This window comes from Bufo gargarizans, chromosome 1 (genome assembly GCF_014858855.1).
Source record: "Bufo gargarizans isolate SCDJY-AF-19 chromosome 1, ASM1485885v1, whole genome shotgun sequence".
Lineage (NCBI taxonomy): Eukaryota > Metazoa > Chordata > Amphibia > Anura > Bufonidae > Bufo > Bufo gargarizans.
In genome coordinates this window covers 684,546,400-684,573,151 of record NC_058080.1, presented here as the reverse complement: position 1 = coordinate 684,573,151, position 26,752 = coordinate 684,546,400, and the positions used below count along the sequence as shown (strand labels likewise).

At 43.8% G+C, this 26,752-nt stretch overlaps 1 protein-coding gene and 1 long non-coding RNA gene across 6 annotated transcripts in view; one reads left to right on the top strand and one right to left on the bottom strand.

The window, feature by feature from the left end:
- Window positions 1-21,355, top strand: part of LOC122924763 — a 127,013-nt gene extending 105,658 nt beyond the window's left edge. The window contains exon 3 of the long non-coding RNA XR_006387430.1: window positions 20,614-21,355. This is a non-coding gene — a long non-coding RNA (uncharacterized LOC122924763). The remainder of the gene's footprint in view (window positions 1-20,613) is intronic.
- The window catches only part of PDE4D (phosphodiesterase 4D), a 1,010,209-nt gene that overhangs the window by 406,562 nt on the left and 576,895 nt on the right, over window positions 1-26,752 (bottom strand). The window lies entirely within an intron of this gene.

Here is a 26,752-nt window from a genome sequence, read left to right as displayed (position 1 = left end):
TCTGTCCATCCAGTTTGGCCTGCTATCCTGGATCAACGACCCCTCCCTAGTAGCTATAGCCTGTAATATTATTACTCTCCAGAAATACGTCCAGGCCCCTCTTGAATTCCTTTATTGTACTCACCATCACCACCTCCTCAGGCAGAGAGTTCCATAGTCTCACTGCTCTTACCGTAAAGAATCCTCTTCTATGTTTGTGTACAAACTTTCTTTCCTCCAGACGCAGAGGATGTCCCCTCGTCACAGTCACAGTCCTGGGGATAAATAGCTGATGGGATAGATCTCTGTACTGACCCCTGATATATTTATACATATTAATAAGATCTCCCCTCAGTCGTCTTTTTTCTAAAGTGAATAACTCTAATTTTGATAATCTTTCAGGTTACTGTAGTTGCCCTCCTCTGGACCCTCTCCACCTGTCTGCCTTGTTCACAGGAGCCCAGAACTGTACTCCAGTACTCCATGTGTGGTCTGACTAGTGATGTTTAATGTGGTAGAACTATGTTCTTATCACGGGAATCTATGCCCCTTTTGATTCAACCCATTATCTTATTGACCTTGGCAGCAGCTGCCTGACACTGGTTTCCACAGCTTAGTTTGCGGTTCACCAAAATTCCTAGGTCCTTTTCCATGTCAGTGTTACCGAGTGTTTTACCATTTAGTATGTACGGGTGACTTGCATTATTCCATCCCATGTGCATAACCTTACATTTGTCAGTGTTAAACCTCATCTGCCACTTATCTGCCCAAGCCTCCAATCTATCCAGATCCATCTGTAGCAGTATACTGTCCTCTTTCGTGTCAATTACTTCACCCAGTTTAGTACAAAATTGATATTTTACTGTGCAAGCCTTCTACAAGATCATTAATAAATATATTGAAGAGAATAGGGCCCAATACTGACCCCTGAGGTACCCCACTAGTGACAGTGACTCCTTCAATACTGACCCCTGTAGTGCCCCACTAGTGACAGTGACCCCTCCATTACTGACCCCTGAGGTACTCCACTAGTGACAGTGACCCAATCTGAGTGTGTACCATTAATAACCACCCTCTGTTTTCTATCACTGAGCCAGTTACTTACCCACATACAGACGTTTTCTCCCAGTCCGAGCATTCTCATTTTATATACTAACTTTTTATGCGGTACAGTGTCAAATGCTTTGGAGAAGTCCAGATATACGACATCCATTGATTCGCCGCTGTCAAGTCTAGAACTTACCTCCTCATAGAAACTGATTAAATTAGTTTGACATGACCGATCCCTCATAAAGCCATGCTGATATGGCGTTATTTGCTTATTTTAATTGAGGTATCCCAAGATAGCATCTCTTAGAAATCCTTCTAACAGTTTACCCAAGACAGATGTTAAACTTACCGGCCTATAGCTCTGTTTTTGGACCCTTTTTGAATGTTGGCACCTTATTTTCTATGCGCCAATCCTGTGGAACATGTCCTGTCATTATAGAGTCCTTAAATATCAGAAATAAGGGTCTGGCTATGACATTACTTAATTCTCTTAGGATACAGGGGTGTATGCCATCTGGTCATGGCGATTTGTCTATTTTAATCTTTTTAAGACGCCGCTGTACTTCTTCCTGGGTCAGACAGGGCACTTTTAATGGGGAATTTACTTTAACATTCTGCATTTGATCTGACAATTTATTTTCTTCAGTGAATACAGTGGAGAAAAAAAATATTTTATAGCTTTGCTTTCTCCACATCGCGCTCTGCAACTCCCCCCTCATTACTCCGTAGAGGGCCGACACCTTCAGATTTATACATTTTACCATTTATATAATTGAAGAACATTTTTGGGTTAATTTTACTCTCTTTGGCAATTAATCTCTCGGTCTCTAGTTTGGCTGCTTTTATTTGTCTTTTACATTTTCTATTTTTTTTCCTTATAGTTTTTCAGTGCTTCCGTGCTACCCTCCTGTTTCTTTCTTTTTGTCATTTATTGCTTTCTTTACAATTCTATTTATCCGCATTGGTTTTTTCCTTGTTCCTTAACCTTTTATTACCATAAGATATGTGCATCTCACAATTTTAGGATGGTTTTAAAAATATCCCATTTTGTGGCTGTATTTTTATTTTTGAGGACTTTGTCCCAGTTAGTTAGGCCTATGGCCTCTCTTAGTTGGCTAAATTTAGCTTTTTTGAAGTTTGGTATTTTTGTTCCTTCCTGAAGAAACACTCTTTTGAAGGATAATTGGAAGGTTATTACTTTATGGTCACTATTTCCCAGGTGTCCCCTGACCTGCACGTCTGTTGTTCTGTCAGGCCTATTGGTTAATACTAAGTCCAGTATGGCCGTCCCTCTAGTCGGGTCCTGAACCAGTTGGGAAAGGTAATTGTCTTTGGTTATTGCCAAGAACCTGTTTCCTTTATGAGATGTACAGGTTTCTGTTTCCCAGTCTATATCTGGGTAGTTAAAGTCCCCCATAATGATGACCTTGTTATGATTTGCCGCCATGTCTATTTCGTTTAGTAGTAGATTTTCTGTGGACTCTGGTATAATAGGTGGTTTATAATAAATTCCTAATAGTATTTTATTATTGTTTTTGCCTCCATGTATTTCTACCCACAGTGACTCCACATGTTCATGTCCCTCGCTTATATCTTCTCGGACTGTGGGCTTTAGACCGGACTTTACATAAAGGCAGACCCCTCCCCCTCTTCGGTTTTGGCGATCCTTTCAAAACAGACTGTAACCCTGTACATTAACTGCCCAGTCATAGCTATCATCCAGCCATGTCTCAGTTATTCCTACTATGTCATAGTCCTCACACATCACTAATTCCAGTTCCCCAGTTTTATTAGTCAGGCTTCTGGCATTAGTATACATACAATTGAGAGGTTTATGTATATTTTTCACCCTACACCTTTCCTTCTGAACTGTTCTAGTCCCTCCTTCCATTCCTCCCCCAGTCCCACTACCTGTTCTCATCCTATAACGCAATTACCTTCCCCCCAGTCCCTAGTTTTAACACTCCTCCAAACTTCTAGCCATCTTCTCCCCCAACACAGCTGCCCCTTCCCCATTGAGGTGCAGACCATCCCTACGATAGAACCTGTAGCTGACAGAGAAGTCAGACCAGTTCTCCAGGAACCCAAACCTCTCCTTTCCACACAAGTTCTTGAGCCGCTTAACCTCCCTTATCTCCCGCTGCCTTTCTTGTGTGGCTCATGGTACAGGCAGTATTTCGGAAAATACTACCTTTGACGTCCTTGACCTAAGCTTGTGACCTAAATCCCTAAAATCATTTTAAGGACTCTCCACCTACCTCTAACTTTGTCATTGGTTCAGATATAGCCCATGACTGCTGGATCTTCTCCAGCCCCTCCCAGTAATCTCTCAACCCGATCCGCGATGTGTCAAACTCGAGCACCTGGAAAACAACACATCGTTCGACTATCCCGGTCTTTGTGACAGATCGCCCTATCTGTACCCCTTATAATTGAGTCTTCCACTACCAGCACCTGTCTGGCCTGCCCTGCTCTCCTGGTCCCCTGCTTACTGGAGCTGACATTCCCCTGACTGGCAGAGGAAGTGTCCGGCTGCAGCAGTGCCATCCTTGGACTGACATCCCCCTCATCTGCCAACTGTGCAAACCGTGGTGTGTCAGATCAGGGCTAGGCTCCTTGGCACTCTTCCCTCTACCGCGCTTTCTAACTGTTATCCAGCTACCTTCATCACTTTCCTGATCCTCCATACTACCACCCTCCTCCACATCTACCCAATCTACTCAGTGAGCAGCAAACTCTGTTCCAAATTACCAACGCTTCTCGGTGTTGAAACTCGCCTGGTTAGATACACGATGTGCGATTCTAAACAGGCAATTTGCTCACATTTTGTACAAAGATATACACCCCCATACGGCTGTTCCAGGACTGCATACGTCAGACAAGATGTGCACTGGACTGCGTTGTCAATAAAGGAATATATACTAAATGGGGATTACGCAAGAAAAGAGAAAAAATACAATACAGTGCAGTGATAATGAAACGGATTTACCATTGGCTGCTCCCCCGACACGGGATGTTTTCCTCCATGTACAGGGAGAAGCAGCAGTGGCGGTGTGGAGACCAGGAGCGGCACAGGTAGCGGATGAAGTATATTCCCTCTGAGGAGCCCGGCACATGGGGGGGCTGTTGTAAGATATTAGATAATCCCGTTAAAGGGAATCTGTCAGGAGGTTGGATGATACTAAGACTACAAGACAAACATACCTTTAGTGGAGCTTTTATAATCAGGAGTTGAGAGAATATGGACTTTCACGTTGCTAGATTCTGTTACTTTAGTGCACTGGAGGTGGACCTTCACTGTGACGTGCTCTCTGCATGGAGCTTCTTCCCAGCTCATCTGCTCTGCTTTGAGTGACAGCTGTAGCATCCAACCAGGAGATCACTACAGCTGTCTCTCAGGGCAGAAGGGAGTTGCTGTGAAGCAGATCAATGCAGAGCAGATGACGTCACCGAAAGAGAAGACGTCATCGGCGCAGGCGCACTGAGGGAGTGCTGAGGAGGCGAGCCTCCTTCTCTCAGAGCGCCTGCGCCGAATGAAGACAGGCGCGGGATTTGAAATGCTGACAGGGCTAGCCGAAGGAGGAGACCATTCGCTGGCCCTGTCAATCAACAGGAGGAGGGGGCGTTTTTTTGCAGCGGCTACCAGCTCTACTTGCTGGTAGTGAAGTGATTTGCATATTTCAAAAGATCGATTTTTAAGGAAACAAAGCCACAGACAAAGGTAAGAGCCCTATATAGGGAATAGTCATTAAATAAGGATTTTAACAAGCCCAAAAAAAAAATTGTGTTTTGGGGGTGACAGAAATCCTTTAAATATTATATATATTTTTTTAAATACCAAAAAGTAATTAGCTTCGACTATGATCTCTATTGACAGGGCCAGCCGGAGGAGGAGAGCGTTCGCTGGCCCTGTCAATCAACAGGAGGAGGGGAGGATTTTTTGCGGCGGCTACCAGCAAGTAGACGCCCTACTTGCTGGTAGTGAAGTGATTTGCATATTTTAAAAGATCGATTTTTAAGGAAACAAAGCCACAGACAAAGGTAAGAGCCCTATATAGGGAATAGTCGTTAAATAAGGATTTTAACAAGCCCCAAAAAAATAATTGTGTTTTAGGGGTGACAGAAGCCCTTTAAAGTGGGGAAATGACGGGGCTGATTTGAATTTTTTGTATCCTTTTATTTTTTGTTATACTATTTTTTTTGTATTCACTTTTTTTTTTTTATGTGATCATCTGATCGCTTCTCCCATAGACTGCAATGATTTACAATTGCAGCCTATGGGAGTCTCACAATGTTCCTATCAAGCACTGCCACAGGAAAAGACCATTCAGATGCTGTGAGCGCAACAGACCACAGCATCTGAGAGGTTAAGGCTGTTGTCCTATCTCGCCGTTACTAAGGCTAGATGCGACTAAGCTCCAATTACCAAGTGGCCGGAAAACAGTGAAGCGGGTCAGTGCTCCTCTGTTTCAGTAGCTCTCATTGCAGTGCATGCTATGCTGTTTGTCTAACTTGGAAAAAAGGCCAACCCCCCACTGTTTCACGGCCACCAGCTGGTTGGTGCATAGTCCCGTCTCGCCTCAGTAACGGAGAGATGGGACAAGAACTTTAAAAGTCTGTGATCGCCATTATGTAAAACAATAGGCACCTGGTGGCTAAGGAGCCCGCTCAGCTCCTGAGCAGGCTCCATCTTTAAAGATCTGCCATCTGCCATACATGTACAGCAGATGTCAGAAAGGGGTTAAAGCTATGTCTATGCAAAAAGATTTAGAGCTCTGTAGCCCAAAAAAGAGTTTCGAGAGCCATAAAGAGATAAAGACATTTATCAGAACAGAATATTTTATCTAAAAAAGACAAGATGATGAAAGGGCATTTTCTTCTCACAGCACTGCATTTTGCCCGGTGGGTGCCTTGCCCAGTACGGACTGGTGATACAATATATAAATGTATAAATAATGAGGATAAACCGATTCCCTACAGGATCGTTCCCTGTCAAATATTAACCAGTGAATTACTATAAAATGATTTGTGAGTCACATATTTGGTTTAGCTGTTTGCTTTACTCACCCACAAAAGCGATCACACGTCATATCGCATGGATCTATATGCCTCTGACTTTGGTGAAAGGTCGCTCCTATTGATTTCTTTGCTGAGCACAGCCACTATTCCGATGAATAGAAGAATACAATGCAAGCAAATCACTGTCATTTCTAAAATACTCAGCAGCTATGCATAATTTCAGCAATTGCACAGACCACGTATCTTGCAGGTATTGTGGGAACGTAACTTGAGACCATTAAAGTGCATTACATATCTGCAGGATAGCAGGGTGCGGATGGCTTTCAGGGCTGAGTCCATTATTTCTAGTCTTCCCATTAACTATGCAGTTAGAAATGGGGTATTAGAAAAGCATCCTCTGGGAATTGGACTATAGCATAATTGTGCTCCTATTAATGGGGGCTTTGGACCGTCCCTTAGTTTTAGAAGGCTGCTCCAATGATAAACTGATCACAAGGTGCCTTGCTGCTGAGACCACAGCTATCAGTTGTCATCTTAGCTTGATTTTTCACGTTACATACCATGATGAAGAAAATGTTAAATTGACATTTAAAAGAGCAAGAAAAGCAGGCAGGACCAACACAAGCCACGGGTAGGCACGGACAACAGTAGTAGGCGGGCCAGCAATACCGTAGCGCAGCACAAAATACCACCCCAGCAAAACCAAATACCACAGTGTGGCATAAAATACCTTACAGAGGATGGAGATACAGTTGAATTCAGGAGAGACCTGCGGCTGCTGACCAGGTGCATAAGTACCTGATGCTTCTAGCATTTATTAACGCTGAGGGCATCCATTTTTTTGTACCTGGACAGCAGCTATAAGGAGGGCTTGGGCGGCCCCCAGAGCATCGGCCCACCAGGAAATATGGCCAGTCCGGCCCTGGGCAGCGCCCATTCTCATGACTGCTTCTCACATTCAGCTGCATTGGGCTGCAGGAGATAGCCCCCGTTCTTTTGATTGGCAGGGGCCTTTGCGGCCTGACCCCCGCTGTTCAGACACCTTATCCCCTACCCTGTAGCTAGGGGATGAGTTCTTGTAACGGGACAACCCCTTTAACTTCTCATTTGAAAATGTCAATGTAATGCATTTAATTGCAAATTAAAGTTTGCTACATCTGTACAGAGGAACCTTGTAGTAAATGTGCCATTTCCCAACAGCACCACCACAGGTAAGATGAGGAATTACACTATTCTCACAAGTTGTGTGTGGAGTGCTAGGTCCTCTGAATGAGCAAGTGGGGAGAAAAGGGGGCATCCGCCTATTAATTTAGGATTACCTAAGAATTTATAAGAATTTGTACCACATTATTAACTTAGAATAAATCTTAACATTATTTTAAGTAATAATACTAGAATATACTGATTACTGGGGCAAATTTGCTGCATAATAACTGCACTATAGGGATCATGAACATGACCATATTTTAAAAGCATGACCGATGTGCATTCTTTGCTGACAGCACCCGGACACATTCATTTCTAAGGGTCGGCAAAAAACGGACAGCACACAGATGTCATCCTTGTGCTGTCTGCATCCGTATATCCGTTCCACAAATCTTGCCTGTATTGCAGAGAGGAACAGTTATTTTTAGTTATGGGAGAGAGAAAAATGAAGACTGCACACGGAAGGTATTTTGGCGATCCCAATAAGTCTAAGGCCTCTTTCACACGGGCGTTGCGGGAAAAGGTGCGGGTGCATTGCGGGAACATGCACGATTTTTTCGTGCGAGTGCAAAACATTGTAATGCATTTTGCACGCGCGTGAGAAAAATCGGCATGTTTGGTACCCAAACCGGAACTTCTTCACAGAAGTTCGGGCTTGGGATCGGTGTTCTGTAGATTGTATAATTTTCCCTTATAACATGGGGAAAAAAATAGGGGTTAAAAAATAATAATAATTTAACTCACCTTAATCCACTTGATCGTGCAGCCCGGCTTCTCTTCTGTCTTCTTATTTGCTGTGTGCAGGAAAAGGACCTGTGGTGACGTCACTCCGGTCATCACATGGTCCGTCACATGATCTTTTACCATGGTGATGGATCATGTGATGGACCATGTGATGACCGAAGTGACGTCACCACAGGTCCTTTTCCTGCACACAGCAAATAAGAAGACAGAAGAGAAGCCGGGCTGCGCGAGCAAGTGGATTAAGGTGAGTTAAATATTTTTTTATTTTTTTTAACCCCTCCAGCCATATTGTACTATGCATTCTGTATTCAGAATGCTATTATTTTCCCTTTTAACCATGTTATAAGGGAAAATAATAATGATCGGGTCTCCATCCCGATTGTCTCCTAGCAACCGTGCATGAAAATCGCACCGCATCCGCACTTGCTTGCGGATTCTTGCGATTTTCACGCAGCCCCATTAACTTCTATGGGACCTGCGTTGCGTGAAAAACGCTCAAAATAGAGCTTGCTGCGATTTTCACACAACGCACAAGTGATGCGTGAAAATCACTACTTATGTGAACAGCCCCATAGAAATTAATGGCTCCTGATTCAGTGCGGGTGCAATGCGTTCAACTCACGCATTGCACCCGCGCGGAAAACTCGCCCGTGTGAAAGGGGCCTAACTATTTTCTTGCAGTCAGTTGTAGAATTGCTTAATGCTGAATGCATCTTGGAAATGACAGAGGCAGAAAGTTGTATTGTAACAGAAATGACATTATAAAATACTTCTCCGCTATTTTCATTGTGTCCCGGGAAAGCCTTCGAACTGAATGTGGATTTCCTTATGAAAAGGTTGGCTGGCAGAGTAGATCCCACTCAGATAATGGATATTGCTTTGGGGGCAACCCGAGACAAAAGAATCACAGCCAGCAAAGGAAGGCAGTGGTACACCGCCGAATGGTGAAAGCATTGCGATATACAAAGGAAACTAAATGTACGTAATCTTGAGAACACAGGAGGCAGGAGGTTTTTTACAATGGGGAGAAATATATCTTTCTATTTATTGCAAAAGGTTAAGTGCTTTTTTAAAGAAAATGCCCATTCCTAGGCTGAGGCGACCCCTTACTGCACTCTCATCGGGCTGTTTTTATATCCTTGTTTAATGTTTTCGACTTTTTGGGGAATATTGGGGAGTAAAGCCAATTCACAGGTATTCGAGTCCGCATGCAGCTTCTTTTGTATACAATGGTGACCTAAGCTTTCAGGTTACTTACTCCTCTGGGGTCCATGCTCAGGGTTCTCATGTTTTAACCAGAGAGGAAGTAGAGCAATGGAGCGGGGCGTAGCCGTAACAAAGTGCCGGTTGACCTAGGGGGAAGTTTGAAGGCAGGAAGGGGTTAATGTGTTTTAAAATAGGGAAGGTGCCTGATTGGTTGTAAAGGGGGGTGTTGGTTAAGGGGTTTGGCGGGCTCTACATAAGCTGGGGGGGGGGGGGGTCATTTTAGTAAAGTTGTAGTAGTTTAGTAAAGTTGTAGTAGTTTAGTTGGGGGGGGGGGGGGTTCATTTTAGTAAAGTTGGTACCTTTATGAGTTGTCCTGCCCACCCGCCCTTGTTAGAAGGGGTTAGATACTCTTATTCGTAGCGGGGAAGGTAAATGGGGAGGATCCTGGAAGGCAAAACAATGGTTAATAGGTGCATGACACGCTGGAGTGTGCATCTCATGGTTTGGTAAGCTGAAGGCTGGGGGCTCCTGTTAGGGTTAAAAGGCCTACAGGGGTATATTTGTATTGGAGGGTTTGGTGCCCTTGGGTCGGTGAGTGCGGCCAAGTGGAGGTGGTGGTATGTAGCTTGCTTGGGTTGCCTTCTAGGATCCTTTCACAATACAAGAGGTTATAATGAGAGGTAGGTTGTATTATGTCGGGATTGTATTGTTATTGCACTTTATCATGTGTGTTTAAATTTGTATTATTAAAGAAGTTTTATACTGTTATAATTTATTTTATTAATAAATCGGCTGCTACGGCCTTACACCAAGAAGTAAGTCTCTGAGCTTTATTTGGCGGGATTTAGGGAGGGTCGTTTGGTAGCCGGAAGTAATCTTCCATTCTAATAACGTTGGCTCAGTGGTTACCACCGGTGCCTTGCAGTGCTGGGGTCCTGGGTTTGAATCCGACCAAGGGAAACATCTGCATGGAGTTTGTATGTTCTCCCCGTGTTTGTGTAGGTTTCCTCTGGTTTCCTCCCACACTCCAAAGACATACTGATAGGGAACTTAGATTGTGAGCCCCATTGGGGACAGTTGGATGCTAACATCTGTAAAACGCTGTGGAATATAGTAGCGCTATATAAGTGCATAACAAAATAATAATAAGTCAAGTGTTAACTTCTCTCACTTTGGAGGATTTATCCTGTCCTGCATTAGGGTCCATTCAGACGTCTGTAGAATGGGGCAGGATCCGTTCCACAAATATGCGGAATGGGTGCGGACCCATTTATTTTTATTGGGGCCAGAAAAGATGCGGACAGCAAACAGTGTTTGTGGCTCCACGGCTCCGCAAAAAAATAGAGCATGTCCTATGCATGTCCACAGCTGCAGACAAGAATAGGAATCCTCTATTAAGTGCCGATGATGTGCGGCGTCAGTGTTTTGCGGTCCACAATATGCGTACCGCAAAACACTACGGACGTCTGAATGGACCCTAACACAAACAACCTATTGACTGGAATGGGCACTGTATAAAGCTTCAAGGGGGTTTCTGGGACTCCTATATTGATGACCTACAGTGATGGTCAGTTCGCAGTGTTCGCCAGCGAACACATGCGGGCTGCCATCTTTAGTAAGGTAGACTCACCCATCCAGCGATGCACAGGTAAGCCCTTACCTGTGCCTGTGCCGGGAGCCAGTCTGAAATCAAATGCGGTCACTGGGAGCAGGCAGTTCCGAGAACAGCCGCCGGGAGCATTCATCGAGCTGTTCTCGGAACTGCCTGCTCCCAGTGACCTCATTTCATTTCAGACCGGCTCCCGGCACAGGTAAAGGTAAGGGCTTACCTGTGCATCGCCGGACGGGTGAGTCTACCTTACTAAAGATGGCAGCCCGCATGTGTTCGCTGGCGAACACTGCGAACTGACCATCACTGATGACCTATCCTCAGGATAGGTCATCAATATATGATCAGTAGGGGTCTGGCAACCCTGCCGATCAGCTGTTTCAAGAGGCTATCGCATTTTGGGTAGCTATGTGGCTTCTTACAGCTAACCAAGCACAGCACCGTACATTATATGGTGGCTGTGCTTGGTATTGCAGCTCAGCCCCATTTACTTGCTATTGGGCCATGTGACTGGTGAACATACGTCCCAAGTTTAGAAAAACGCAAAGAGGGACAATATGTCGGCATTTTTTTCATAATAGGACACGCCTCTAACTCCACCCAAAACATAACTATACACACCCAGTCCCACCCAGTGCCCTTAATGCCCCCAAATAGTAATTATTCCCCCTTTGTGCCAGCACACAGTAGCTATGTCCACATGTGCCCCTTTACAGTAGTAATGCCCACATTGTGCACCTCACAGTAGTTATACCCACATTGTGCCCCCTTCACAGTAATTATGCCCATATATGTCCCCTTCACAGTAGTCGTGCCCACATTGTGCCCCTTTCACAGTAGTTGTGCCCACATTGTGCCCCTTTACAGTATTTATTCCCCTATGTGAACCCCTTAACAGTAGTAATGCCCACATTGTGCCCTCTTCATAGTAGTTATGTCCCTATGTGAACCCTTCAACAGTAGTAATTCCCACATTGTGCCCCCTTACAGTAGTTATATGTTCCTCAAAGTAGTTATGCCTAGAGGAGCCCCTTCAAGGCAGTAATGCTCACATGTGCCACTTCACAGTAATTAAGCCCAGATATGCCCCCTTCACAATTGCTATGACCAGATGTGCCCCTTCACAGTAGTTATACCCAGATATGCCCCCTTCACAATTGCTATGACCAGATGTGCCCCCTTCAAAATTGCTATGACCAGATTTGCCCCCTTCAAAATTGCTATGACCAGATGTGCCCCCTTCAAAATTGCTATGCCCAGATGTGCCCACTTCACAGTAGTTATGCCAGATATGTGCCCCCTCACAGTAGTTATGCCCAGATATGTGCCATCTTCACAGGAAGTAAAAACAAACAAACAAAAACAAAAGAGTAAATACTCACCTGGTTCTTGCGATGATCACAGCTCTCCAGCAGCAGGATACTGTCACACATCGTACTTGCTGTGTAGGAGTAGAGGCCGTTTCCCAGCAAGATCTGTGTGAGGGCATTGTGCTGCTGCAGAGCGCCAGCTGCAGTGAAGAGTGGTGAAGTGGGGAGCGCTGGCCTAGGAAGAGGCTGCAGAGCTCAGTGGAGTGCCACGGCATCTTCAAACAGCTGACTGGTGGACCCTTACTGATCAGATATTGATGACCTATAATAAAACTAAGTCATCGGTATATGAATCCTGGAAACCCCTTTAAAGGGGTATTGTGATAATTTGAAGTTATCCCCTGTCCTGTAGATATTAGATTGGTGAGGATCCTACTCCTGGGACCCCACCAACACCAGAATATCCATTCTTGGCTATCTCTGGGATTCTCAGGGATGAAAGGAGCAGCAGTGTGCATGCTTGACCTATTGGTCCATTCATTTCGGGGGGCCCTGGGGGGTTATGGGGCCCCTGTTCTCAAGAATAGTGGGAGACCCAGCCGTAAGACCCCCACCGATGCAATGGTTATACCCTATCCTATGGACATGCTTGGCAAAGAGTAAAATCCATTGTGAAAGTCCACAGCAAAAATGAACACACTGCACATTTAAAATCCTACACGCTGTGGATATTTCATTATATGGCGTAGGGTAAGCTCAATGACACAGCAGAAACAACAGAAAGCATAGAGTTAAACTGCTGTTGCTGGGCAGGAGTTTTGACCAATCGCAGCCAGCCTCACACACAGCAGGAGTTTTGACCAATCACAGCCAGCCTCACACACTGCCTGTGTGGGAAATTCCCCTAGCAGGAGCTGCTAGGAATCATTATTCACCAGAGACAGAAGCTGAACAGACATTCACTCCACTAAGAGCTGTGTTTTATGGAAGCAGAGAGGCGAAATTGGGTATTTAAAACTGTTATGTAATGTCCCTATTGTTAATATAGTGATTAGAACTGTATACTGAACCAGTTATGTGTGTGTTTACTTACAGTTCCACCAAATTCAATTGCAAACCACAAATTCAATTGCAAACCACAAATTCAATTGCAAACTACAAAGTTCACATTCCAAATTCAAATTCCATATTGCAATCCAAATTGCATACAACCATACCAGATCATACTCAACCAATTTGCAAATAGTTACTGCTAACTGCATACTGCAAATTGCGACCAATTGCGACCAAATTCAGCAAGTAGAACTATTAGTTAGACCTCAGATATACCTCTCAGAGAGATCATAAAGTGCTTAAATAACAAAGTGACAGTACAGATGCTCAAGAGAGAAACATATCCACCATTTTATATTGAATGACAAGATTGAACAGTTGAACCACCATCTTATGCATACCGCCATTTTGTGATATCTTTTCAACGCGTGTTTTGTACATGGACTATCTGCTACGGAGGCGGCAGTGTTATATATGAAGAAAAGTTGAAGTTAATATAGAAGTTATTTCAAGCATTTGGTGTGCTCTTTAAACCTACTATTTCCATAGAACGGCGCTAGAGAAAAAGTCAGAGATATCAAAATTCTTCTAATGCCACAGCGCAAAAAGCACTTCATAGTGCTGCGCCTGCCACAAGTTGCCCCCCCGCCCCACTTATCTGATATTGATGACCTATCCTAAGAAACACTGATCCAGAATTGCCATTTCACAGTGAATACAAATAAAAATAGACTTGTCAGACAGTATAGTGCACATTTATGACAAATTTTCAGGTTGCTGAGTTCAAAGCTAGCCAGCAGACGGCCGGAATCCGAGCTTTTAATGTATGTCTGCCATATGTTACATTTTATTATTTCACTTAGATGCTAGGAATATATTGTAGCACTTCAGTCGTGGACTCAGTGACCCACTGAAGTACAAATAGAGTGGCTCCCACTAGTCACCCGTAACTGAAAGTTCTTCTGAACCTAAACTAAACTATGTCTGTGCCAATATATTCATATGGCCAAGATATCCCCTCAGTAACCTTTTCTATGCCTTAAAGGAGTTGTGCAAGAATTGGGTGGCCTTGCAACGGGAAGATGACTTTCCTGCTTCCTGGCGCCAGCTCCTTGCTTCTTCTCCTGTAGACCTGCAAAGCTAATCGCTGGCCACGGCAGTGTCCGACTCCCCTTGAGTCTTGACAAGTCGTTGCATAACGCAAGGGGAGCCAGACACTGCCACGCCCAGTGATTGGCTGCAACTGCAGCGATGTCAGACCGGATGTTGACATCGCTGGAACCTAGTGGAGAATCTCAGGCCTGGAGCAAAAGGAGGGGAGACCTGGCACCAGGAAGCAGGTAAGGGTACTTTAACACTTGCAGTAGAGGATTCCGGCAGGCAGTTCCGTTGCCGGAACTGTATGCCGGATTCGTTAATCTGGACGCAAACTGATGGCTCACAATCACGATGGCGAACAGAAGCGGGATTATTCTTATAGAAAGTTAGGAGTGGAACAAAAAAATTAAATAAAAAATGTATGTAAACCAGGTAAAGGTGGGTTGGCAGACATGAGTGAATCGATTCTGTGCACATTGAATTTCTTACGAATTTCCCAAAGGATTCTAATTTCTGTGAAATAAGATGACAGACAAGAAGGTATCTGCCACCATAAGGGATGGTGACAATGCCGTGTGTTATTAAACAGGCTGCTTGTGACCACCGGCTCCCATCCGTTTACCCACCGCCAGATAAAACATTACTAATGTTGTCCTGCCGTTGACGCTGGGTTCACACCTGAGCGTTTTACAGCGCGTTCAAACGCGCTGTAAAACGCTCAACACATGAAAACCAATGCTTCCCTATGGCCCTGGTTCACACTTGAGTGTTTTACAGCGCGTTTGAACGCGCTGAAAAACGCCCTACGCTCAAAAAAATTCTTGAGCTTCTTTGGGGCGTTTTGTCGCGCGTTCCCGTACATATACTTTCGGGAACGCGCGACAATGGGCGGTCGCTTGTCTCTGTATGTGCGATTGTAAACGCCGGTACAATCGCGCATACAGAGCGCTCCTTTCAGAACGCTCAGGTGTGAACCCAGTGTTAAACAGCTTGAAAGGAATCAGACACTTCAGAGTCTCATACATGAGTTTTAAGGGCGATTAAGGCACCAAAATTATTCAGACTGAATCGAATCTGGGCCCCGATTCAACTGAATTGAACCCCAAACAAATTTTGGGAAATTAGTTCATCTCTATGTGCTGGTAATGAATTCAGGTGTCTTCTGGACTATATACCTTTAAGCCTCATTCACATTTCCATTTGTCACTGACGTGTGTTGTGCGCATTTTCCATGGCATGTGTTGTGTGTTGTGTCGGTGTTTGGTCGGTTTTTCACTGACCACTGATAGGAGGTGCTCTGAAATAAATTTTCAGCTGAGCAGCGTCTGAGGAATACGGATCACACTCAGAGGGCAAAAAATGGACACACTGACGAAACACGGACATCTTCATGGATGAAACTAGTGCTGATTTTTTTCATGGATGTCAAACGGACACAGCAATTGTGAACGAGGCCTTGCATATTGTTGTGGCCCAGAAGTTACAATGACTGCACATTTTTATAAATGAAAAAAGGGAATCAGCAAAGTGTTTTTGGTAGAATCACAGCCAGATCTGTACTAAAGAAGTCTTGTTGGGTTCGGCATCTCATTTAGACAAATCAAGCAAGGTTCATTGATCACTAAGTGCACTAGATGGACCTTAGGTCAGCAAAATTGGTCACATCTATAGATTTATTTTAGGTTAATTTTAAATCACATTATCATACGACAACCGTAAGCTGAATCACATACAAAATGTATGACTAAAATAATGGTCAACACTGCCCCCTACTGGACAAAGTACAACAGTTTCATTATAATACAATAAATGCACTAAATCAAAGCAGCTGCTAGTTTACGGGGGTTACCCCACAAATATAATCCGCTTTTTAACTGACTTAGGGCTCATGCACATGAATGTGTTTTCTTTCCGTGTCCGTTCCTTCTTTTTGCGGCCCGAATGCAGAACCATCCATTTCAATGGGTCCGCAAAAAAATGGAAGTTACTCCATTTCCATATGTCCTCATGTCTGTTCCCCAAAAAATAGAGCATGTCCTATTATTACCCGCATTACGGACAAGGATAGTGCTGTTCTATTAGGGGCCAGCTGTTCCGTTCTGCAAAATACAGTCACATAGTCATCATCCGTATTTTTTGCAGATTCGAGTTTTGCAGACCGCAAAATACATACGGCGATGTGCATGAGCCCTTATCTGGAGGACTAGTATTTCTGTGAGCTCACACGAGACAATCAAGCACCTGCATCTGCCAGGACGCATTGCATTTAGCTCTTATTAACCTCTTCCTCCCATGCATACAAAATAGTCCCTCACGTTTAACCAGTGGCGTACTGTCACGAATGTGGCAGGAGATCGGTGAGACTGGCAACACGTGGTTTGATCTGACATGTTTTCCTTTTGGATCAAATGACGTCTGTGTTGTTTCTGGTGCTTGCCACACCTTGTTTCCCCAGGTGTGGCTATTGTGGTCATTTTACCTTCTCTATTTATTGTTGTTTCCCCACTAAGTTATGCACTTTATAGCTTCTGTTGGACTTGTGGTTAGCTTGTGTTTGGTTCTCGGCTGAGTTCCTGGTGCTACCAAAGCTTCATTGAAGATAAGTGTTTCCTTTCCCTTTTGTATTTTGTTGATATATATGTGTGTGTTGCCTTTCCCTGTTTGTCATTAGGCCTGAGGGAGACTCCTGTTCGTCCTTCCCTTTGGAGGAACAGGTAGACTAAGTCCTGACATTAGTTCCAGGGTCCTATAGGGTGAGATAGGATTCTAGATATCCGGTGTATGAACTTGCCTACCTTTTGGGGCCTGTTCATACTGGTAGTCTGTCAGGCCTGGAGTTAGGGTGATCTGTAGGAGGTGTCCATCTTCCTTCCCTAGTTTCCAGGCCTTATTCCGGTGTCCCCTTTCCCTCCTATGCTCGGTGTCGTGTTTTCCTCCCACACACGTGACACGTACCTTCAATGGAGCCAGACCACGCAACTGAGGAAGAGGCCCAGCACTCCTTTTTCTTTTCCTGATTATAACACACTGCTGCCACTAGGGGCAGCACAATGCAAAGAGATTATTTCAGCTTCCATTCCAGTAAATGGTAATTATGTAAATTTCTATGCAACCGAGGCCCCACTAGTGGTGGCTGAAGGCAGCCAGCTTTGTGATAAAAGGGAAGCAGATTTTTCAGTGTGTTTTTGCCAGTTGTCTGATATACATGTATTGAGAAATATGGTGTCCAGAACGAGCGCCTCATTTATGAAGAGCCTGTTCCACTTTTTCCAACATAGATGAAGTGGTTGAGGTAAGAGGGCAACTTTTATAATTGCAATTTATTTTAAATTAAACTTTCTTCTGCTTCTTGCCTGGCAGTGATTGCTGAATGTGCACTGGGAAGCTAGGTGGGTTGGAGGTCCCCATACTAAGTTTTGCTTGGGGCCCTTAGAGATCTGTGTACACCCCTGCATACAGCTTCAGGGATATATACGGTATATAATGCCCCCACAATTTATTTCTCCACTGTACACAGCTATATACTTCTATGCATTTAGAAGCAGGGATGAATGAACAAAAGGTGTCTGTGTCACTTACCCTACTTTAGGGCGCATTCACAAGACCTGCAAATTGGTCTGCAAATTGCGGATCCGCAAAATAAAAACACGGGCGCCGCCCACAATTTGTGGAATGGAACCGACGGCCCATGATAGAAATGCCTATTCTTGTCTGCGGTTGCAGACAAGAATAGGAGAAGCTTTATACTTTTTGGAGGGCTGTAGAATGGAAAAACGGATGCGGACAGAAGGTAGACCAGCAGAGTGCGCTACCAAAGAGGAAAAAAAGGTACAAAAAAAACCTTAAAAAGCAAAGGTAGAGTAGAGTAGAACTGGCTTAGTTGCCCATAGGAACCAATTAGATTCCACCTTTCATTATTTACAGCTCCTTTGTAACATGAAAGGTGGAATCTGATTGGCTGCTTTGGGCTTCTAAGCCAGTTCTACTTTCTACCAGTTTGATAAATGACCCCTTGTATATCAGTCTCACTGCATCCAGATTGTGTCTTGATTTGCACCAGAACTTGTGGCGAACACTCGATGTCCCAAATATATGAACTGTAATTACAATACAATTGTCCTTTATGCTTGACATGCTAGAAACAAGGTTTTTTTAGGCAACTTTTGTGCCAGATTTTTGTCTGCTCCAAGGTGGTATAACGAGTGGTGTACGGTTCTTCCCTTCACCACCATCTAAAACAGCATCAGAGATTTAGACACATTTAACAATCCGAGTCATAAATATGCCACCTATCTTAATATATTGGTCCCATTTTTTAATTTAATATATATTTTTATTCTTATAACTGTGTACACCGCCTGTCATGAAATACGGAAGAATAAAAATGGTTATACAGTGTATATAGTGCTATCGCAGCATTGAGAGCAGTGAAGTAGGAGACTTCTACCACCTAGTGTTGGAAAATAGGTATTACATGAAAGCATTCCGGCTTTCTGTACAGAAACTTTATAATACATGTTAAAGAACTGAAATCACTCTGATATTACAGAATCACTTTCCTAAACTTTACACAAAGCTAAAAGTATACACCCTGTACATGTGCTCTACACTGTACATTTATAGATCTCTGCCATAAGACCTGTTACAAAGTGGCCAGACTTTTTCTTCTCTATATAGAAGTCAGCAGCCTACTAGCCAAACAGCAATATCCACTGGTCCCAGCTCTGAGATCTACTGAATGTAATCTAGTAACTCACTACCTTTCACATACTGTATACCGGTCTATATACAAACACAGGACGGATCCCTGCTCCAGCCTTTGCTGCAGTAAGTCGCTCACAGTCTTAGGCTACATGCACATGAACGTTGTTTGTTTCCGTGTCCGTTAAGTTATTTTTTTCTGCGGATAGGATGCAGACCCATTCATTTCTGCGGATAGGATGCAGACCCATTCATTTCAATGGGTCAGCGAAAAATGCAGAGAGCATACTGTGTGCTGTCCGCATCAGTATGTCCGTTCCGTAGCCCCGCCAAAAAATAGAACATGTCCTATTCTTGTCCGCAATTTGCGGACCGCAAAACACATACGGTAGACTGCATGTAGCCTTAGAGGTAGGAAATTCTCTGCTCTGTCTGCCCACAGGTTTCTCATCGTGCCACTGTGCTGAGCCTGAAGAAGGACATATTCTCCATGAAACCCGCACAATATGTTTATCTTGCATAGGCTGCAAAGTGCAGATCATTCTCTCTTTGGCATTATTGCAGGTTCTTAGAGAGTGTGGATGCAAACTCGCACATTGCTCCAAAAGCTTCTAACGTTAACCCCTTCGGGATCAGGCCAATTTTTGTTTTTGCGTTTTCCATTTCCTCCTCGCTTTTCAAGGACCGTATCCTTTTTACTTTTCTGTTCACACAGGCATATATAACAGAAATAAGCAGTAGTTTTCTTTGGTCCCACTTTGGGCTATATATGACCTTTTAATCACTCTTTATTAGGGGAGCAAAGTGACGCAAAAACAGCAAATTGGGCATTTTTATTTTTTGCCTGTTACAGCGTTCACTGCGCATGATATTTTTTTTATTTTGATAGCTCTGCTTTTTCAGATATGATAATACCAATTATTTATTTTTTATTGTTCATTTTTATATGAAAAATAGAGAGGGGGTTGATTTGGATTTTTAATATCCAGCTTTATGGTAAATAAAGGACACTACGCTTTTTTCACTATTAATTGAATGTGCTGCGGCTCTTTTCCTTATATTGTGTGTCTGTGTGTGTGTGTATATATATATTTGTGTTCGGATCGGCTATCAGAAAGGTGAACCTAACCTATCTAACCCTATCTACAACAAGCAGTAGAGTTATGCCATAACTGCTGTGGTAGGGAAGCCTAAAGGGGGCCACCCTAATGAGAAGTGACTGTAGGAAGGTGTGGGTGGGTGGGTGAAATCAGCTGAATCAGCGTCAGCCTGGGCCCACAGGTGCCTATAAATAGCCTAGTAATCAGCCAGCTTGGGCCCACAGGTGCGTATGATTAGTCTTGTAATCAGCCTCCACTCCCACAAATGCAGCAATATATTGCTTATATATATATATATATATATATATATATATATATATAGTATAAATATAAAAAAAAATGTTTTAGTCCCTATAGGACCCTCTGATCATTTGCTCCATAGACTGCAATAAAATAAGATTGTTGAAAATTATTTATTAATACAGATGAATTGGACACGTGATTTTTAGCTACATAAGTAGAATGCAATAATTAAAAGTGCCCCCCAAAATGTCTGTATCCTTTGATTATATCTTTACATTTTGTTTGTTTTTTACAGGTTTTCCGGTACTTACAGTAGACTGCAGTGAATAGCGCTGAGCTGCGGTATGATGGTGCTGTAAACTACACAGTGGACTGTGCCTAAATACATAAGTAACAAGGCCTGAAACTCCTGGGCACTCATATAAAGCTTTACCTTGGGACACCACCTCATTAGTAATACTTTTTTGATGACATCACTTTGCCTAGGATTTCTGCAGGGTGATTACATTATAGATTAATTAACATAAGTCACTAGCATGTACAGGGGTTCAAACGTAGCAGTTGTACCAGGGAGATGGCACTAAAGACCAGATGAAGACACCATTATAATAAATAGTATAGGGTAGGTGGACTGAATCTATATATCACTGGCACATGTCATTCTACCTCTGTAATGTCTTCTTTAGGAGCACACATTCTGTATCCCCTGTATCTAAACCTCTAAGCAGACCTCAGTTTGTCAACGAAGTAGAGCTAAATGTGTAATTTTGACAATTTACAATGATGTTACAGCAGGTAACTCAGGATGAGCACATCACTCAAAATTCTATTCAGGTTGGATTCGGCCAACCGTTTCGATACAGGCCTGAACCAATTCCACGTGAATCAGAAGTGCTCCAATACATCTAAAATTTTCTGTACCTCTCCCTCCCAAATTGAGTCTCCAAAAATTTTAATTTGGGTGCAACTCTAATTTTTACAAAATTCGGGTACAATCTGATTTGTGTCAAATCAATTTGCTAATTTAGCTCTGCTACTTCTGCCTTTCCTGGGAGCTTCTTTTCAAAATCTTGGTGGGCCCAACATTTGTCAAGGACAATTTATTAGATTAGAAATGATATAAGGTCTTAAAGTGGTTCTCCGGGAATTAAGAAAATGAAAATACTTAAATATTACTTTATTATAAATAAATTCACAAATACCTACCAGTTATAATGGCTTGTTTTTTCTAGGGAGCAATCATCAGGGGAAATAAAATGGCCGCCGTCCTCTTAGTACACACAAAACCTGTCCTAATCACACAGGAGGACAAGTTACTTCACAACGCTGAGCAATAGTCTGTCCTTTCTGTACATCATGTCTCCTCATGATTCAGCTAACATTCTTATCTGTATTCAGGATCATAATATTATTGGGTATTTGGGAATATATTTACAATAAAGTAATATTTAAGTATTTTAATTTTCTAAATTCCTGGAGAAACCCTTAAAGGTGCATTTGGATGCACAAATAATTGTCCAGATTATTGGGACCAACCATTTGGCCATCTAAATGCACCGCCGATGAACGAGAAAAGTGCATTCATTGGGTGATCCTGTTGCTCGTGCAGGCACCATCGATCATGGCTTCTGAGCAGCAGATCATGCGGTCTAAACAGCGATCTGCTGCTCAGAAGCCATGATTCTGTATAAGGATGAGGGATCGCTACAGCAATCCCCCGTCCACATACAGTGAAGGAGATCGCTGCATGTAAATGTACAGTCTCCTTCACTGAACCAGCAGCCGACTGTCGGGAAGGAACGCTTTCTTCCCGACAATCCCCCGCTGCATTGCCTTGTGTAAACCCAGCTTAATTCACAAGTTCTACTTTTTGCAGAAACTGCAGTGGATAAACAAGGCCTATCTTTCTAGTCTACTTTAAAATTGCTTAAAGCATCATAACCGATTGTGATGAAATATAAATCTTACCAAGAGACACAGGGCAGAAGGATTCTTCCTCCTCTCTTCTCCTTTTTCAGGTAACATATAAAACACATGAGCCAAAGAGTAGAAAATTGTACGGTACTTACCTAAAACAAAAGAAAAAACAATAATTAGAAATTCCATTGTACAATGGCCACTGGCTTATTTAATGAATGTAACTTCAATCTATAGCCCTATGTAGAAAAAGCAAGATAATCCGTAAGAGGAAGCGCTAGGAAAGGTCAGTGATGGAGACCAGGAAGCGTTTGCTTGTGGCATTTTAACACTTCCCAGGAAAGCGTGATATTATTAACAGATGCCTCCGTGTACGGCATGGAATACAAATCTCTGCACTTTTCTGGATTAATTGACTTCCATTACATAGATGTGAACACAAATTTACACATTGCTGTAATTTTTCAATTACGGAGCAACTCTGGAATAACCGGGTGATTTACAAACATATATATGCCACTTTTTTGACCACTAAGTTTATTTCACTCACAATCTGTGACTTTTTCCCCTTTTCTGCCAGTTAACGACAGATCTAAAAAAGGGGGTTTGGCGGGTTCGGGGAAAAGGGTGGGCCGACAGACCCATCTCATTTATCATTTTATAAGCCTGATTTAAGCCTCATTCACACATCAGTGTTTAACGCGCGAGTGCTGTACGTGTTCTCCACGGACAGCACACGTCCCCATTCATTTTAATGTGTGTATTCAGACATCAGTGTTTTAGCACGGTCCGTGGGTCCGTGGTTTTAGCACTGATGCATGCTCTATTTTGCCCGTGTTCACGGATCTATCACTCCCATTATAGTCTATGGGTCCGTGAAAAACATGGATGCCGTCCGTGTTTCACGGATCATTAGGAAGAGATGCTTTTAAAAAAAAAAAATCAGCTGTTCAGTGTCAGTGAAACACGGACAGCAAAAAACGGACACACGGACCCAACGCGGATCCTTAACCGACAGCTTTACAGATGCATCACTGACAACCTGATCACGAATTTGAGCACGGACACGGACGTGTGAATGAGGCTTTAGGTGTATATCTACGCCAGCAGGGGAGCTGACGTAGATTTAGACAAGTCCGCCTGAGTTGTGTAGAGGCCGGTGCAGGAGGGACGAAGCCCAGCGTCTAAATCACCAGTCTTCATAAAAGTTCCACAATGTTCTTTTGAATGTTATAATGTTACAACCATTATTTATTGCCCCGATGTACACAAAAAATAAACAAATAAATAAAATAAAAATAAAATAAGAAAAACATCTGCAAATTAGTCTGCATTAAACTTATTACACTGTTTTATGTATACAACCGCTATGCAGAGCTGTGACCCTATGTGATTAAAGAGGATAACCCACGAAAAGTCTATAACAGTGACTGAAATGGGATGTGGAGACAGTACATATTGATGACCTATCCTCTGGATAGGTCATCAATATCTGATTGGAGGGGGACTGACTCCGACACCCCCGGTGATCACCTGTTGGAAGAGGAGGCGGCGCTTTTATGGGCATTCCTTCCTCTTCAAGATTGCACTGCGCGCCGTCTCGCTTGCAGCGGTGGCACAGTGTGGTTACAAGAGCTAATTCCATTCAATTATAATGTTGAAGAGAAAGCGCTTCACTAGTGCCACCTCCTCTTCAAACTGATCGGCGGAGGTGCTGGGAGTCGGTCCGCCACTGATCAGATATCGATTACCTATCCTGAGGATAAATCATCAATATGTACTGGCTGCACAACCCCTTTAATAAGCTATTCTGATAAAGGGGGATTTATCATGCACTACTGTCCAGAATTCTGTCTAGAAAAAGTTGGAAAATCAGGCTTTGCAATTTCTTGAGGTCACATGTGCAAAAAGTTTGCAACTTTTTGCATTTTTGGGTGGGAAAGTGGGTATGGTATGGGTACTTTCACACTAGCGGCAGGGGACTCCTGCAGGCTGTTCCAGCGGGTGAACAGCCTGTTGGATCCGTTCTGCCACTAGTTCACGTGTGCCCCTGGACTGCCGCTCCATCCCCAATGACTATAATAGGGGGCGAGGGCGGAGTTCCGGAATTGGCACGGCAAGAGGCAGCTGGACTAAAAGTACTGCATGCAGTACTTTTAGTCGGGCCGCCACTCGACGTGCGCTGCCGTCGGAACTCCGCCCCCGTCCCCATTATAGTCAATGGGGACGGAGCGGCAGTCCAGGGGCACACGTGAACTAGCGTCAGGACACATCCGACAGGCTGTTCACCCACCGGAACAGCCAGCCTGCCCCTGCCGCTAGTGTGAAACTAGCCCAAGCTGTGTTGATGAGTTTCACACCAGATATATCACTGGGACTAAAGAGTTGCAAAAAAAGTTCCAAAGTCACTCCAGTAGGAGGGCGGTGTAGAAAACTGGAGGAGCCTTTCTAGACAAATGTGTTAGTTTTAAAGATGATTCAAATTTAACAAACAATGTGCAACATTTGATACATTTATAGTAAAGTACGCCAATACAGACTGAAGCAAAACCGACTTCAAATATTCCCATCATGATAAATCCCCTCGTTAATCAGTGAACCAAAACAAGAAGGTGCCTCTCAATGGGCAATCTTGGCTGGTCACTAACCACCATGGGACAATGAGATCTGAAGTTCTCATTTTCAGAGCCAGTAAAAAGAGCAATTTCCTTGGTCCAGCCACACATGATATAGTCCAGTGTTGGCGAACCTATGGCACGGGTGCCAGAGGCGGCACTCCGAGCCCTCTCTGTGGGCACCCACTCTGGAAAAAGTCTACAGTGTACCAATATGCTTTAGACTTCTGGCATTCATCAGCATGGGATTGTAGTATTCTGGTTAAATTGCAGTGTTGGCACTTTGCAATAAATAAGTGGATTTTGGGTTGCAGTTTGGGCACTCAGTCTCTAAAAGGTTCGACATCACTGATATAGTCTATTCCATATTATATAGTAAATTGTGCTACAAATGTGTCTTCCTGACTCCCACCCGTTTCGATCAGTGGAAAAAAATAAAATAAAAGTAGAATCAGACACCTAGGGCTGTCCAGCACTCATGCTGCGAAGTCAATAATCAGAAATAATGAAACCTTTCAAAAAACCAATTAGTGTGCAACCAAGCAGCGAGGCATCTCCGACTTTTTTCTGAGGAAGTTGGCACTTGTGATGTCTTTTCACAAAACTTCAATTTCCTCCCAAATGTGGTATGTCTTCAACTACGGTGATTCTGAAATTAGTCTACCATCAATATGATCAATAATCCAGCCGTAGTGAAGGATCTCATACAAGTAGAGGGTAGATTTATCCTATGTAAATAGGATACATGTTTATCCTATGTAAAGCTGTCTGTGGCCACCCAGTGGTTGTGTTGTGCACTTAACCTTGTCAAGGGTTTTGCTAGCAATATTTTATTAATCTCTTTAATCAGAAATTGGAGTCCTGGAGTCTTCTTGGCACAGCTGTCACTGAACATTGTCTAGGAGAGTCTGTCTTTAGTGTTTCACTGAGTACTGAAGATGCCTCTGCCAGGCAGAGTGATGGGGGTGGCAGGCAGGGCACATGTACGTAGTCAAGGACTGGGGTAGTGACAAGGGTAAAGCAAGAAGCCTCTGTATGTTATAGATCAGGCATGCTCAACCTGCGGCCCTCCAACTGTTGTAAAACTACAACTCCCACCATGCCCTTCTGTAGGCTGATAGCTGTAGGCTGTCTGGGAATTATGGGAGTTGTAGTTTTGCAACAGCTGGAGGGCTGCAGGTAGAGCATGCCTGTTATAGATGTCTTCATGGGTGGGCTGGGGTTATCTGAGCATGGAAATGCTCCCCACCCCCATATGCCCGGGCCCCTCACACTGATTCTACTTACCTGGCTCCCCACGTCGCTCCTGGTTTCCACACGGCTTGGTTTCCGCATTGCGGCTGACGCTAGAGAGGCTCATCTCTGTCACCGCCTGCCATTAGTTGCCCCCCCCCCCCCCCCCGACAACGGATGTTTTCATCCGCGCACGGGGAGAAGCAGCGGCAGCCGTGCAGGGACCAGGAGCGATGCAGGTATCGGGGAGCCAGGTAAGTAGAATCCGTGTGAAGGGCCTGGGCATATGGTGGTCATTTCCAGGCTTGGCTAACCCCTTTAAAGTAGCCCCATGTTGTAGGTGGATCCAAATTGACAGAAGGCGGGGCGACACGTAAAATGGGACACCAGAAGTAGGCAAGGCCTGCAGTACTGTAGTGCAGCACAAAACACCACCCCAGCAGAAGCAAATGCTACAGTGCAGTACAACATGTTGCCATCTTCCCCACAGTATTCAACTGTATACTCCATACAGTGGAGTTCATGAGAACATCTGTGGCCGATGGCCAGGTGCATAAGTACCTGATGCTCCTACATTAAGTAATATGGAGACCTTCAGATCATTATGTACACAGCCTGCGGCCGTGAGGAGGGTGCGAGCAGCCCCCTGGGCATCGGCCCACTGGGAAA